Source organism: Prionailurus viverrinus, chromosome C1 (genome assembly GCF_022837055.1).
Source record: "Prionailurus viverrinus isolate Anna chromosome C1, UM_Priviv_1.0, whole genome shotgun sequence".
Taxonomy (NCBI): Eukaryota; Metazoa; Chordata; class Mammalia; order Carnivora; family Felidae; genus Prionailurus; species Prionailurus viverrinus.
In genome coordinates this window covers 110,453,995-110,470,271 of record NC_062568.1, presented here as the reverse complement: position 1 = coordinate 110,470,271, position 16,277 = coordinate 110,453,995, and the positions used below count along the sequence as shown (strand labels likewise).

Sequence of the window (16,277 nt, the reverse complement as noted above, 5' to 3'; positions counted from 1 at the left end):
AATTTCTTGCCCCAGACTTTGCATCTCGCTCCCCAGCAGCTGAGGGTCCAAGTCTCCGGGACTGGGTGGTCAATGTAGTTGGTAGGAATGAATCCGCGACTTTGCCTGGCCGATAAGGTAGGAAAAGAGAAGACTGGGGTAGAACTGGGTGATAGAGGGGAGTAATTTTGAGTCTAAGGCGTGTAGGACACTTCCGTCCTGGAAGCTGGGGTCTGTGAGGCTAAGAGCCCAGACACCAGTTTACTGAGTGATCACCCCTTGCGAAGGATGGCACTAGGCGTTTTATATTTAATCTTCACTTACCAAGATTAAAGATTAAACGGCCCCTTCTGAATTCAAAGAGGCCCAAGTTGTCGCATACACGTAAAACTTTAAGCTCACTTATATCCATAATATTTCTTGTGGAAAAATCCAGGGCCTGCCTATGAGTGTCCCAGTGACTAAACACCTTAATTTACAAAGGACAGTGTGACCTGTAAGCACCTGTTGGTCTGGTTTCTCTTGCATATAGGACTGCCTCAAGCCTGGGTTCTAAATCTTGACAACAGAACATAATGGAACCAGCTGTGTCTGAAGGCAAAGGTCAAGTTGAGAGGAGAGACCTGTGTGAGAAGACTCTGAATATAGGCCATCTAACCAGTTCCTAAATCCTTCTGATTTTTAGTCCTGGATCAAACTGGGCCAAATCTGAAGACAACATACTTACGGAGTATGACTTCTGACCTGGATCTAAGCTTGTTCAGCAAGCTGCAAGGTTATGAATACCCTACTATGGGGGAAGGGTGATTTTGGAACAGGCTCATTGTCACAGTTTTCCCCCTGGCCTCACCCCTGCCTGGTTGGACTCTCTTCAAAGTCTTATTGTGCATCCTGATGTGAGTACAAACTGAAAGCTGTTTTTCTATAGGCCCCGGGAGTGCCAGACAACACTGCTTTGGAAACTATAATCCCCGTAGTTAGAGATATCTGTTCTCCACATCGTGGCAAAACATGGTACAACTTTTGTGCGGAAGGACCCTGATAATTTGAACAGCTTCGGCAGCTTCAGTACATCAGGGTAAGCTTTAAGATGACGTAACGTTGGCATCTGAGAACCAGTACCTTCGGCCACAATGGACAGGCCACCCTAGCCCACACCCTCCACTCTGGCAGCCTCAACACAAGTTTGTCAAGCATCAGGAGCAGCACCTTTGACCTATTTAAGCAAGAGCAGCGGGACACACACATTGGCCGGGACACACATGTGTGGTTGGGGTGACTGCGCTGGGGATATCTTAGCAGTGGATCTCCGCAGGAAGCCAGAGCAGGTTAGGTTGGAAAATGACAGATTCTGTGTGGTGGCTGAGAGCACTGTTTGTCAGCACATATACGACAACTCTTGGGGAGTCCTATAAATATTGAGTACGTGATACATGGTGGTGCTGATACTGCTGGTAAGTGCCATTTGTTTGTTTATAATTTTTTTTTTTTTTTAAGTGAGCTGCGGTTTAAAGGAAAGGCTAGACATCGTGAAGTCACGCCCTAGGGTCTGGGGATGGCCCCGGGGGGAGAGGGGAGGAGGTGGACGAACTGAATTGCTGTTGTTGTGACCCCAGTTTTACCATCAGGCAGGGATGGCTTGGGAAACCCACCAAATTGTGTGCAGACAGTGGCATTTAACATGATGCCCAAATTGGTTTTAATCATGAGATTAGATAAGAAAGAACCACATTCACTTGTTTTATGTGCAGTGGTGAGCACAGAGCCTGGTTCATAGTAAGTACTCCAAAAATACTTGCCGAGTGAAATTATAGGATCTATCACAGGAGTGCTGTTGAGAACATTGTCCATTTCATCACATTTTGCTCCCTATATAAATCTCCTCCTGAGAAATTTCTTTTAGAGTAACGTGTTAGTTACTCTAACGAGGATTATAAACTATGAGGATTATAGTTGAGGATTATAAATATGTATAAATATGAGGATTATAAATATATATGAGGATTATAAACTGTGAAGATTACTTTTCCTTCATTTTTACTGGGTTGACAGGAAGCTTGGAGCCTACTTTTAAATTAACTACAGCAAATATTTGGTCAGTATAACTGTGGCCTTTTCTTCCAGGGTATCACCCTGGATGGGAAGGGAGCAAGATTGGGGAAAGGCTGTTCCGAGTGTGAAACATTTAGGAGGGAGTTAACGGGGAGAGAGAGGGAGGAAGGAGTCAAGGGTCACTGGTAAATTCCTGACTTGGGCAGCTCCACGAGAATGCCTTTTTACCTGGAAGGGGGTCTAGCGGAAGTTGCCAAGGTAATTTTGAATATATCTGATGTGAGGTACCCGTGAGGCATCTAAGTAGAAATGCCTTCTAGATAATTGGTTGTGTGGGTCTGGAGCTCAGATGGGAATGTATACATGAGGTTCTTCTGCACCTAGTTATTAGCTGAAACAATAGGCCTGGGTAAGATTCATGGGGCGAGTGGATAGAGTGGGGCAAGCAAAAAAAAGGGGGCTAGGACAGGTCTCTAGGAGCCCGCCGTTTAAGGGAAGGGCAGAGGGAGAGAAGCCTGAGAAGGAGAGTGGGAAGGAGCAGCACAGAGATAGGAAGAAGAGAGTGAGATATCAAGGAAGCCAAGGTTCCAAGAAGGGAATGGACGACAGCGTCAAATGGAACTGAAAGGTCCGATAACGTGCAGACTGAGTGTCCACTGGATTTAACGACAAAGGAATTTGGGGTCATTTTAGTGAGAGAAGTTGCAGGAAAAAAGCGGGGTGGGAATTAAACAGAAGTGGGCAGCAAGTGGGCAGTAAGTGTAGACATCTTGAAGAAGTTTAGCCGACAAGAGGAGGTGAATGAATACAGTCGCTGGAGGTGTTTGGTTCATGAAGTTAAGGGAGAATCGTCTTGAAGATGGGAGATGTTTGCACAGTTGACCCTTGAACAACACAGGTGTGAGCAGGGCGTATACGCTTACACATGGATGTTTTTTCAGTAATTACAGTACATACTGTAAGTGTGTTTTCTCTCCCTTATGATTTTTTTAATGTTTATTTATTTATTTGGAGAGAGACAAAAGTGCATGCATGTGGGGGAGGGGCAGAGAGAGAGGGAGACAAAGGATCCCAAGTGGGCTCAGAGCTTACAGCAGAGAGCCCCATATGGGGCTCCAACTCACGAACTGTGAGATCATGACCTGAGCTGAAGTCGCCTGCTTAACCAACTGAGCCACCCAGGCGCCCCTCTCCTGTATGTTTTTCTTAATAACATTTTCTTTTTACTAGTTTGCTTGATTGTAAGCCTACCGTACCTAATACACATAACGTACAAACTGCGTGTTAACTGACTGCTTGTGTTACCAGTAACACTCCTGGTCGACAGTAGGCTGTTAGTAGTTAAGTGTTTGGGGAGCCAAAAGTTATAGGTGGACTTTTGACTCCGGGCGCCGGGAGGGAGAGGTCAGCACTTCTAACCCCATGTTGTCTGAGGGTCAATTGTACATATGTTTAAATGTTGATAAAAAGAAGGCTGTGGATACGGAGAGGTTAAAAATATAAGAGACAGGATAGAAGATCGAGTGGAGCGCTTAGGAGGGTAGGAAAAGGGGACAAATGAACTCAGATGTCATAATTAGCCTCAGAAGGAGAAAGTACATATTTTCCATGTTGACAGGAGGAAAAGTAGAAAGGGTGGGTGTGTGTGAATGGAGTTACGTTTCTTTTTTTTCTTTTTTTTTTTAATGTTTATTTTTGAGAGAGAAAGAGAGACAAAGCCTGAGCAGGGGAGGGGCAAACAGAGAGAGAGAGACACAGAGCTCATAGCTCCAGGCTCCGCGCTGTCAGCACAGAGCCCAACACGGGGCTCGAACTCACGAACCGTGAGATCATGACCTGAGCCAAAGTCAGACGCTTAACTGACTGAACCACTCAGGCACCCCATGAATGGAGTTACATTTATAATATGGGAATTAAAGGGTTTTTTTTTCCTTTAATGGTTCTTTTTTCTGCAAAATCAGTATGTGTATGGGAGGGGAGCCAGGCTTGATGCTTTTGAAGATTTGAGGATCATGGGAAAGTGAAATATTCACAGTACACACAAGAGAGGGTAGTGCACCATTGCCTGGTGCATTGGAATCACCTGGAGGGTTTGTCAAAGTGCAGGTTCCAGGGCACCATTGAGTCTTACAGATCGGGGTGGGGTCCAGGACTCTGCAATTTTGGTAATTTTAGTTTTAGACATGTACCCCCAGGTGATTCTGATATAGGAGCTCTTCAGATCACACTTTCAGAACTACTGATAGTCTAGGACGGCGTTATTTTAGTACAGGGGAATTTTTTATAAAAATGGGAGAAAATTGCCAGTAGAGAGGAAGCAAGAAAAAAGGAATCATTGATAGGACAAAGCCCTTAAGGAGGTGGGAGAAGGTATGATAAAGAAAGGAGGAAGGATCCACCTTGAACAGGAGAAGTCCCACCTCTCCAATTAAGATCAGCCATCCACTGGAGGGTTATGTCTTTCATTAAGGGTCACCTCTTCCAGCAAGATAGGAAAGAAGGAGGTAAAGACACACATTGAGGCAGGTAAGATTGATAGTTTCACCTCCAACAAATTATTTCCCCCAGTGATGGGTTTTCTCTTTTCCCCAATAAGTTTGGAAAAGAGAAAACCCATCAATAGTAATAATAATAAAAATAATAATGTTACTTATGTATTATCATATTAATTATAAAGATATAACATAAGTACATAATTATAATTGGATTGCTGGGTAGTTTGAATTAGAGCCCCTGCCCGTGTAACATCTGGACCTATAATATGAGCCCCAGGTAGATACTGCTAAACTTATGCTGGGGAAGGGGTTAGTAATTTGTGTGCTATATCGCGTGTGTGGTATCCCTCCAACATGTGAGATTAAAACGTTGGTTTTCCTTCAGAACTTCTCACCAGTAAGTCTCTCTCTTCCTGTTATCACCTCAGTGATTGATGGCTTCCTCGATTATTTTCTTGAATATCATTTAGCACTTGTTGGGTCACAAGTGGCAGAAAACTTGATTCAAGCTGGGTTAACAGGAGGAAAGAAAAGAGAGGAATTGATTAGCCCACGTTATGGAAAACTTCAGAACTGCCTCAGGCTTAGCTGGCTAGAAGCACTGATAACATTGGTTTCTAATGAAAAGAAATGGGCAGAAGCCCTGAACGGATGTTTTTCCAAAGAGGACATACAGATGGTTTCTGGCTTCTTTTGCAGCCTCCAGCTTCATTTCTCTCTCTCTGTTGCTTTGAGCCTCAAACCGGGTAACTTCAAACTGTCTGGCGACTGCTAGGCTGCCCCTGGTTTGCACCGTGGCCGTCGCTCTTCCCCGTTCAGCTTAGCTGGAAACAATGAGCTTTTTTTCCCTTCATGCAAACAGAGATCCTGGGCCTCAGAATCACTTGCCAGATTCGGGACACATGCTTAATTTCTGAACAAATCATTTCTGACCATCCCTGGAGTTGATGGGGAAGTAAGTGAAACCCACCCAAAGCATACGAGCAGAGGGGTGAAAGCAGCTCTTCAAAGGAGACTCAGAGAACTGCTCTCAGCAGCAAAGGGACAATGGATGATGAGGGGACACAGCAGATGTCTTCCACACCTTTCTCCCGTCTTTCGTCCTGTTATTAATCAACCCCCTGTACGCCTTGTCAGAGGCTCACGGCGAAGTTGCTCACCTTTCAGCAGAGGGACGTGGGCTTAATCCTCTCCTGCAGCTCTTAGAACTCCAATTAGGTATGTCTACCTCTGCCTCTGTACCTCCGTCATTTCCTTGTGTAAACACTTGTATTGGCTCCCCTTTGCCCACAGGATGATTCTTGGTATCAGCGTTCAGTGGCCCACCAGTCTGGTATTCCGTGCTGCTTTATACCTGGAATACTGGTATTTCTGTTGGTGTCATACTGTTAATTTAGGAGTTTAAAAAAAAAATCTCAATTATTTATGTCTTGACATACCACAGACATGCTTCATTAAGACTTGGACTATATAGATGGGGCACCTGGGTGGCTCAGTCGGTTGAGCGTCCGACTTTGGCTCAGGTCGTGATCTCACAGTTTGTGGGTTCGAACCCCGCATCAGGCTCGGTGCTGACCGCTTGCTCAGAGCCTGGAGCCTGCTTCAGATTCTGTGTCTCCATCTCTCTCTGCCCCTCCCCTGCTCACGCTTTGTCTCACTCTGTTTCTCAAAAACAAATAAATGTAAAAAAAATTTTTTTAAAGACTTTGACTATAGGTGAGCTTGTTGAGAAAGCTGTCTTCTATACTTCCATAAACTTCAAGCAAAAGAAGAAAATAGCAACCACCAAAGGAAAGCTTCTACTGCAGAAATGATTCTTATCTCTTACAAAGACTTTCCAGCAAATGGAATATGAACAGACACTATTGGCATTAATATGGTATCTGCATTAACATCTCTACTTAGGTAAGATAAAATAGGAAGATGAAAACAAATGAGAAATACTTTTTTGGAAGATACACACACACACATGCATATATACATATACATATGTGTATATATATATATGGCTTGTAGCTTGTAACCAATAAAAAAATTGTTAGGGGTGCCTGGGTGGCTCAGTTGGTTGAGTGCCCGACTTTGGCTCAGATCATGATCTCAGGGTTTGAGGGTTCAAGCCCCACATCAGGCTCTGTGCTGACAGAGCCTGGAGCCTGCTTCAGATTCTGTGTCTCCCTCTCTCTGCCCCTCCCATGCTCATGCTCTGTCTCTCTGTCTCTCTCTTTCTCTCTCAAAAATAAATAAACATTTAAAAAAATTTTAATAAAAAAATTGTTGTTTCTGCAGAGAAACAAAACATTGCCCCCCTCCAAATTTCCTCAAAGTTATCTCCCAAGAGATAGGATTGTTTGAAGATCATAGGCTAGAGAAAAATATTTGAGAACAGCTTACAATTATCTCCTTATTATTCCCTTAACCAGTGTAGATTCAGAAAGAAACTTTCAGCAACTGGAAAGTTTTTCATAACTCAATGATGACATCATTGAAAGACCAAGATCACTTTTTTAAAAAGATCATAATTTTATTTCATTTTGTTGTTGTCAATTTCAATTCATCTTTAACTCTCAATTAAATTTTATATAGTGCTTAAGCAACATTTTATCTTTATATTAGAGCATATTTAATATATATTCAGTATATTTACATTTTACTTACGATTATCAATTTTTGTATTTGTAATGTATTAAATACTTTGTTTTACTGATCTCAAGTACTTAAAATACATTATGTGAAATAAATGCCAAATACACTGACATTTTACTTTAGTATTTAAGTGATTCTTTAGCTTGGCACTGGAGGCCCTTCCAGTCAGCTCCCTGTCCATATTTACAGCCTTCCTCACGCTGTCCCTACTCCTGGGATAGATGTATTTATCTATGTCTCCTTTGCCAAATAAAACTTGGATCTAGCTACCTCCATAATTTTGCTGGAGGCTCCTTTTCCTGTTTCTCTGCCTGTAATACTTCCATTGAACAAGCACAACTGGTAGAATGGAATCTTAAGGCAAATTCATTTTTGACCCCCCAATTGACTCTTTACATCTCACCAAGGGGCTGTCTCTTCCTTGCCCTTAGAGGAGACAAAGGTTGTCCCTCAGAGGTAATAAAAGCACTCAGTCACTTTTTAAGTCACAAAATAAAGTGGCAATCAGGAATTAAAATGGCAGTCCAAGAGAAGAATTAGAACTTGAACCTTGAAATTGAACTTGAACCCCTTCTCATGCTTGGGCTGACCGTAGGCTAGAAGTTTGACATTTGAAGGTGAGGAAGAGAAGCATTCTTGGCTTCTCTTTCCTCCTTGAATGTTCCTTCTTCTCTTCTTCCATTGTATCAACCTATCTCTGACCCCTTCAGGGTCTGGAGTTTGGGGAGGGACATTAGTAAAGAGGAATTAGGAAGGGAAATTAGCACAACCCTTGTTGATAAGTACGTACTGTGGAAATGATCGAACCGGTGCTGTCTGAACCTTGCAGCTGGTTAAAGTTGATTGCTCTTTTAGGGACTTTTTCATGGGTTCCCCAGAGACCTTCCCTTTCCCCACACTTCACCCTGAGGTATGGCACAGCAGTCCCCCATCCAGCTTGCTTCTGCTAAGGCCCCCACCCCTGCGGGAGGTCATTTTGAGCAGACTGACTCCCTTTCCCTCGGGGACCTCCTCTGGTCCCTTGGAAGGAAGCACTGTTTGCCCAGGTGGCCTCTGGGAGTGTGGCTGCTTCCCCACACCTCAGCCCTCTAGATTTACATGTCTCAAGTACATGCCAGGTGGCAGTCCTGTGTGCCTCAAACTGCCAGAGACACACATTAAGCTCTGCAGGTGGTTCCCTCAAAGTCCTGCGCTGTAATTTGAGGTAAGGAGCATATCTCCCCCTCTCTCCTCCTTCACCCTTGGGGAGGAGGGTAGAATTCTTCACACTCAGTAGTTCTCTCTCCAAAGAAATGCTTTGTTCAAAATGCTTCCTCTCTCCAGTTCAACGTCCCTTTATGCCATCAATGTAGGTGACAGTTTAAGAGTTACCTGCCTCTCTTCCCCCACTTTTTACCACCTACTTTGAAAGTGTTTGCAGTTTGGTCCAACACACAGCTCTGGAATGTGCCTCAGCGGAAGCTTTCATTTTCTCGTCTTGTTACAACCCTAAAGTTCACTTTCATGCCTCTACGTCAACAAAATCTTCTTCATCACCCCCAAGGTAGTCATTTTTTACTTCACTGAACTGCTAGCTATGGATTGTCATGCCATTCACGTGGTGCTTATTTTCTACCTTGTGTCGAGGTATACTTCGGAGACATTGTGAGCTCAGTTCCAGACCTCCCTGCAAAATAGTGAGCCAAATGAATTTTTTGGTTTCCTAGTGCGTACGAAAGTGACGTTGCCACTGTGCTGTGGTATATTAAGCGTGCGGTAGTGTTATATCTTAAAAATGCATATACCTTAATTAAAAAACACTTTATCACTAAAAAATGCTAACCACCAACTGTGCTTTCGGCAAGTCATAATCCTTTTTGCTGGTAGAGGGTCCTGCCTCAGTGTGGTCAATTGGCTGCTGACCAATCAGGGGTGCAGGATGGTGGTTGCCGAAGGTTGGGTCGTTGCACAATTTCTTACGCTAAGACAGCAGTGAAGTTTCTATGTCAATTGGCTCTTCCTTTCACAAACAATTTCCCTGTAGCATGTGCTGTTTAAGAGCATTTTAGGGGAGGCTGGGTGGTTCAGTTGATTAAGTGTCCGACTCTTGACCTCAACTCAGGTCATGATCTCATGGTTTGTGAGATCGAGCCCCACCTCAGGCTCTGCACTGACAGCGTGGAGCCTGCTTGGGATTTTCTCTCTCCCTCTCCCCCCACACCCCACCGTGCACGTGCGCGGGCGCTCTCTCTCTCTCTCTCTCTCAAAGTAAATACCTAAACATTAAAAATAAAGTTTAATAGCATTTTACCCATAGTAGGACTTCTCTCAGAATGGAACCAATCCTCTCAAACCCTGCCGCTGCTTTACTGAGTGTATGTAATATTAGGTAATGTCCTGAATCCTTTGTTGTCATTTCAACAAGCTTCACAGCATCTTCACCAGGAGTAGATTCCACCTCAGGAAACCGCTGTCTTTGTTCATCCATCAGGAGCCGCTCCTCCTCTATTCAAGTTTGATCATGAGATGGCAGCCATTCAGTCCCATCTTCAGGCTCCACTTCTAATTCTCTAGCTATTTCTACCACATCTGCGGTTACTGTCTTCACTGAAGTCCGGAACCACTCAAAGTCGTCCATGAGAGGTGGATTCAACTTCTTCCAAACTCCTGTTAATGCTGACATTTTGACCTCTTACCATGAGTCATGTGTGTTCTTAATGGTATTAGGATGGCAAATCCTTTCCAGGTTTTCCATTTACTTTGGCCAGCTCCATCAGAGGAATCACTATCTTTGGCAGCTACAGCCTTATGAAATGTATTTCTTAAATAGACTCAAAAGTTGAAATGACCCCTTGACCCATGAGCTGTGGAATGGATGTTGTGTTAGCAGACATGAAAGCAACATGAATCTTGTTGTACATCTCCATTGAAGCTTTTGGGCACCCAGGTGCATTGTCAATGAGCAATAATATTTTCAGAGGAATCTTTTTTTTCTGAGCAGCAGGTCTCAACAGTGGGCCTAAAATATTCAGTAAATCATGTTGTAAACAGATGTGCGGTCATCCAGGCTTTGTGTTTCCATTTCCGTTTAGAGCATAAGCAGAGTAGATTTACCATAGTTCTTAAGGGCCCTAAGATTTTCATAATGGTAACTGAGCATCGGCTTCAACTTTGAGTCACCAGCTGTATTAACCTCTAACAAGAGAGTCAGCCTGTCCTTTGAGGCTTTGAAGTCAGGCAGTGCCTTCTCCTGCTGTAGTCATCAAAGTCCTAAATGGCATCTTCTTCTAATATAAGGCTGTTTGTCTACATTGAAAACCTGTTGTTTAGTGTAGCCACCTTTGTTAATTGTCTTAGCTGGATCTTCTGGATATCTTCCTGCAGCTTCTGCATCAGCACCTGCTGCTTCCTCCTGCACTTTTAGGTTACAGAGACGGCTCCTGTCCTTAAACCTTACGAACCAACCTCTCCTAGCTTCAAACTCTTCTTCAACTTTCTCACCTTGCTCGGCCTTCATAGAATTGAAGAGAATGAGGGCCTTGCTCTGGCTCAGGCTCTGGCTTTCAACATGCCTTCTTCATGAAGCTTAATCATTCTAGCTTTTGATTTAAAGTGAGAGACGTGGGGCGCCTGGGTGGCGCAGTCGGTTAGGCGTCCGACTTCAACCAGGTCACGATCTCGCTGTCCGGGAGTTCGAGCCCCGCGTCAGGCTCTGGGCTGATGGCTCGGAGCCTGGAGCCTGTTTCCGATTCTGTGTCTCCCTCTCTCTCTGCCCCTCCCCCGTTCATGCTCTGTCTCTCTCTGTCCCAAAAATAAAAATAAACGTTGCAAAAAAAAAAAAAAAAATTAAAAAAAAAAAAAGTGAGAGACGTGATTCTTCCTTTCCCTTGAATACTTACAGACCATTGTAGGGTTATTAATTAGCATAATAGTATTGTGCCTCAGGGAATAATGAGGCCTGAGAAGAGGGACAAAGACATGAGAATGCTCGGTGGCTGGAGCATTCAGAACACACACAACATTTATAGATTAAGTTTGCCAATGGTGCCCCAAAACAATTACAGTAGTAACATCAAAGATCGCCGACCAACAAATATAACAATAATGAAAAAGTGTAAAATACTGTAAAGATTACCAAAATGTAATGCAGAGAAACAAAGTAAATGCTGTTGGGAAAATGACACCGACAGACTTGTTTGATGCAGGATTGCCACAAACCTTTAATTTGTAAAAGAAAAAAAAAACCACAGTATTGTGAAGCGCAATAAATTGAGGTATGCCTGTATATAAGTATGCTTATTTCCACCAAAAATTTGTAGTTCCTCAAAGGTAGAGACCATGCATCTTTCATTTTTATGTCACTGAAGTCTTACACATAATGTGTGGATAGTATTTATCATATCCAACAAATGGATTGCTCAATATTGCTGTGTATTATAAAGTCTTGGAAAGTAGGTAATATCTTCAGTTCAACCCGTGTTTATTGACTGTGTGCTGAGTTTCAAGCAGTGTGCCCGGTAGAAGATACAGGCATAGACAAGATGCAGTCCTGTCTAGGTGGAGCTCAGGGGCTGGGATATTACAAAAAATGACATGACTCAATAAAGATGTGATCTAAAGCTTGTGCACAAGAGGGAGTGGTTAACCCTAACCAGAAGGCTCAGGGAGGTCTTCGTGAAGTTGGAACTATCTGAACAAATTTTAAAATTGAGCTATAATTTACATATCATAAAATTCACCCTTTTAAAGTATAAAATTCAGTGGTTTTTAGTATGTTCGTAAAGCTGTACAACCATCCCTACAGTCTAATTCCTGAACATATTCATTACCCCCAAAGGGGAGTTCAGACTCATTATCAGTCAGTCTCCATTCCTCCGTTCCCCCAGCCCCTGGCAACCACTAATCTACTTCCTCTGTGGATTAACCAATTATAGACCTTTCATATCAATGGGATCGTATAATATGTAGCCTTTTGTGTCTGGCTTTTTCACCTAGCGTGATGTCCTCAAGGTTAATCCACATTGTAGCACATATCAGAATTCCCTTCCTTTTTAAGGCCGAATAATATTCCATGGTATGTACACACCACTTCATCCAACATTTGGGTTATTTCCATGTTTTGGCTATTGTTAATGATGCTGCTACAAATATGGGTGCACCAATGTCCATTCAAGTCCCTTTCAGTTCTTTTGGGTAGGTCCCCAGACATGGAACTGCTGACTCTTATGATAACTCTATGTTTAACTTTTTTGAGGAACTGCCATATTTTCCACAGCAGCTACATCATTTTACATTCCCACCAGCAATGCGTAAGTGATCCAATTCCTTCACGTCGTTGCGAATGCTTATTTTCTGTTTTTCATTTTGTTTTTGTTTATTTATAATAACCATCCTAATGAGCATGAAGTGGTATTTCGTCGTGGTTTTGGTTTGCATTTCCCCCAGTGACTAGTGATGCTGAGCATCTTTTCGGTTGCTTATTAGCCATTTGTGTATACTCTGGGGAGAAATCTCTAATCAAAAAGTTCATTTTTTAAAATGTTTATTTATTTTTGAGAGAGCACAAGCAGGGGAGAGGGCAGAGAGAGGGGGACAGAGAATCCCAAGTGGGCTCTGCGCTGACAGGCTGACAGCAGAGAGCCTGGTGAGGGGCTCGAACTCACGAACCGTGAGATCACAACCCAAGCCAAAGTCGGACACTCAACTGACTGAGCCACCCAGGTGCCCCAAAAAGTTCATTTTTGAGTTTTGTTTGGCTTTTTTTTGTTTGTTTTGGGGAGTTCCTTATATATATGTCAGTACCTTATTAGATATATGATTTGCAAATATTTTCTCCTGTGGGTTATCTTTTCGCTCCATTGATAATGTCCTTTGATACACGAAAGTCTTGAATTTGGGTGAAATCCAATTTATTTTTTTCTTTTGTTACCTATGCTTCTGTTGTTACATGTGGGCACCACTTTTGAAACACAACTGTGTTTGGCAGAATAGTGCATTGTACTTAGTCATTAGAACCTGTTTGCATTAAGTGTGTCGGTCATTTTCCAGGCTTAGCCAGTTGTAGAAAAGAGAGACGGAGCTACCTGAAGGAGAGGCTGGGGTAAGATGTTACCATGAGCGCAGGGATTTTTGCCAATATTAGAGCAACAGCTGTCTGACAGGAACAAGGAAAAGAGTTGCTAGCAGGGGAGAGAATTGCATTGAGAAGAGGAAGCGCTTAAGTTCCCTGTTTCACAATTTGAACCAATCTTAGATGAAATGGCCTTACTGAAGTGGGGAAAGCAAATGTCATGAAAAAGCTGTGCAGTGCTTTTAAAAAACATCCCTCACAGTCCTCTTGGTTCCGTCCTATGAATTAGGGAAGCGTGCCATATGTGAGAACATGGTAAACGTGCTACGTAAGATTGTTTTGTTATTGTTTGTGTAGTAACTAAGCATGTGATGCGGGAGCCTAAGAACCGGAATCGAGGAGGGAAGGCATGGTTGTGGAAGGCACCTAGATCTCCCTTCCAGGAAAGACTTACTGCCCAACTGCAAGGGGTGTAATCAAGAGGAGCCTCTAGCTGTTAAATCCGTCTGATTCTGCCTCAGCTACAGAGGCCACTCTTCACCTGAGGTCGTGCCCTTCTGCGTGCAGCCTGCATTTGGTGACTGAGAAAGGTCAGGCCATTTTGACCCAATGTGGGACACTCATGTGGGCAGTGCTTGCTCTAAAGTGCTCTAGTGGGGTGGTAAAGCCTCTTCAGGTCTTTACTGCCTCCTCTGATTCATTCTCCTTCCACTCCCTTCCTTGCCCAAGTATCTATCCTTGACCAACATCTTCTACCTGAAATCCAGCTCGGCATCTGCTTCTGAAGAACCCAACCTGTGACCAGTGACCCTAATGATGATCTAATCTGGACTCTTGTTTTTTTTAAATAATGAAAGTTATTTTTTCCAAATTCAAAATTATCCTCACTTCTTTTTTTTTTGAAATTTTCAGATTAAAAAAAATTTTTTAAATATGAAATTTATTGTCAAATTGGTTTCCATACAACACCCAGTGCTCATCCCAACAGGTGCCCTGCTCAATGCCCATCACCCTCTTTTCCCTCCCTCACACCCCCCCATCAACCCTTAGTTTATTCTCAGTTTTTAAGAGTCTCGTATGGTTTGCCTCCCTCCCTCTCTAACTTTTTTTTCTTTTTTTTTTTGCCTTCCCCTCCCCCATGGTCTTCTGTTAAGTTTCTCAGGATCCACATATGAGTGAAAACATATGGTATCTGTCTTTCTCTGTATGACTTATTTCACTTAGCATAACTCTCTCCAGTTCCATTCACGTTGCTACAAAAGGCCATATTTCATGCTTTCTCATTGCTAAATAGTATTCCATTGTGTCTATAAACCACAATTTCTTTATCCATTCATCAGTTGATGGACATTTAAGCTCTTTCCATAATTTGGCTCTTGTTGAAAGTGCTGCTATAAACATTGGGGTACAAGTGCCCCTATGTATCAGCACTCCTGTATCCCTTGGGTAGATTCCTAGCAGTGCTATTGCTGGGTCATAGGGTAGATCTATTTTTAATTTTTTGAGGAACCTCCACAGTGTTTTCCAGAGTGGCGGCACCAGTTTGCATTCCTACCAACAGTGCAAGAGGGTTCCCACATCCTCTCCAGCATCTATAGTCTCCTGAGTTGTTCATTTTAGCCACTCTGACTGGCATGAGGTGATATTTCAGTGTGGTTTTGATTTGTAATTCCCTGATAAGGAGTGACATTGAGTATCTTTTCATGTGGCCATCTGGATGTCTTCTTTTTTTTTTTTTTTTTTTTTAAATATTTTTTTTTTTCAACGTTTATTTATTTTTGGGACAGAGAGAGACAGAGCATGAACGGGGGAGGGGCAGAGAGAGAGGGAGACACAGAATCGGAAACAGGCTCCAGGCTCTGAGCCATGAGCCCAGAGCCCGACGCGGGGCTCGAACTCACGGACCGCGAGATCGTGACCTGGCTGAAGTCGGACGCCTAACCGACTGCGCCACCCAGGCGCCCCTGGATGTCTTCTTTAGAGAAGTGTCTATTCATGTTTTCTGCCCATTTCTTCACTGGATTATTTGTTTTTCGGGTGTGGAGTTTGGTGAGCTCTTTATACATTTTGGATACTAGCCCTTTGTCTGATCTGTCATTTGCAAATATCTTTTCCCATTCCACTGGTTGTCTTTTAGTTTTGTTGGTTGTTTCCTTTGCAATGCAGAAGATTTTTATCTTCATGAGGTCCCAATAGTTCATTTTTGCTTTTAATTCCCTTGCCTTTGGAGATGTGTCAAGTAAGAAATTGCTGTGGCTGAGGTCAGAGAGGTTTTTTCCTGCTTCCTCCTCTAGGGTTTTGATGGTTTCCTGTCTCACATTCAGGTCCTTTATCCATTTTGAGTTTATTTTTGTGAAGCGTGTAAGAAAGTGTTCTAGTCCTCACTTCTTGTAGAATGAAGTAAATATTTCAGCAGAAAGAAAAAAAAAAAATCACTCGTAATGTTGTCCGCCATCTTTGGAAACCATTTCTCACAGCGTTGGGTAACTATTCTAACATTTGGGTGGGTCATTATTTACTTATGCCTTGAATGATTATTGTTGTTTATTCTTTTTTTTTTTTTAAGTTTTTTACCAGCATAAATAATGCTACCATGCATGTTCTCGTGCATGAAAGTGTTTATGTGTTCTAAATTATTTTCTTAGGCTCCAGTCCCAGAATTACTGGGTTAAAGGTGTGCCATTTTAAAGGCTCTTATCAGATAGTTTTCCAAAGATTTGAACCAGCTTTTACTATTATCAACAGAGTACAACAGGGCATTGGGGTGCCCCTTTCAGTGCCTTTCCCCTATCATTTCATAGATGAGATAATTACTGGTTAGTCATTTGTGACAGTGAAGAGTCTCCTGAATCCTCGATTAGATTAGTTCTCTTTTGCCCAAATGTGTATAAAACCCAAAAGTGCAAAGCAGCTCTTCTCATCAGCTTACCAGTGTACTTTATTCTTAGACGTGGAATGCTAACTCTCGGGATGCTTTTGTGGGGAAAAAGGAATAGGTGTGATGGTAAATGTGCAGAGATTCCACCCTGGGGAGTAATTAGAGACAAATCACAGAAGCT

The 16,277-nt window shown here is 42.8% G+C and overlaps 1 long non-coding RNA gene across 4 annotated transcripts in view; it reads left to right on the top strand.

Moving 5' to 3' along the window:
* LOC125173689 (uncharacterized) overlaps positions 1 to 16,277 on the top strand; it is a 101,285-nt gene that overhangs the window by 137 nt on the left and 84,871 nt on the right. For 3 of the 4 annotated variants that reach the window (XR_007155120.1, XR_007155118.1, XR_007155117.1), the window contains exon 2: positions 512 to 1,433. This is a non-coding gene — a long non-coding RNA (uncharacterized LOC125173689). Of the gene's footprint in view, position 1; positions 118 to 511; positions 1,434 to 16,277 lie in introns of those variants that run through there. The other variant, XR_007155119.1, reaches the window with a different exon arrangement.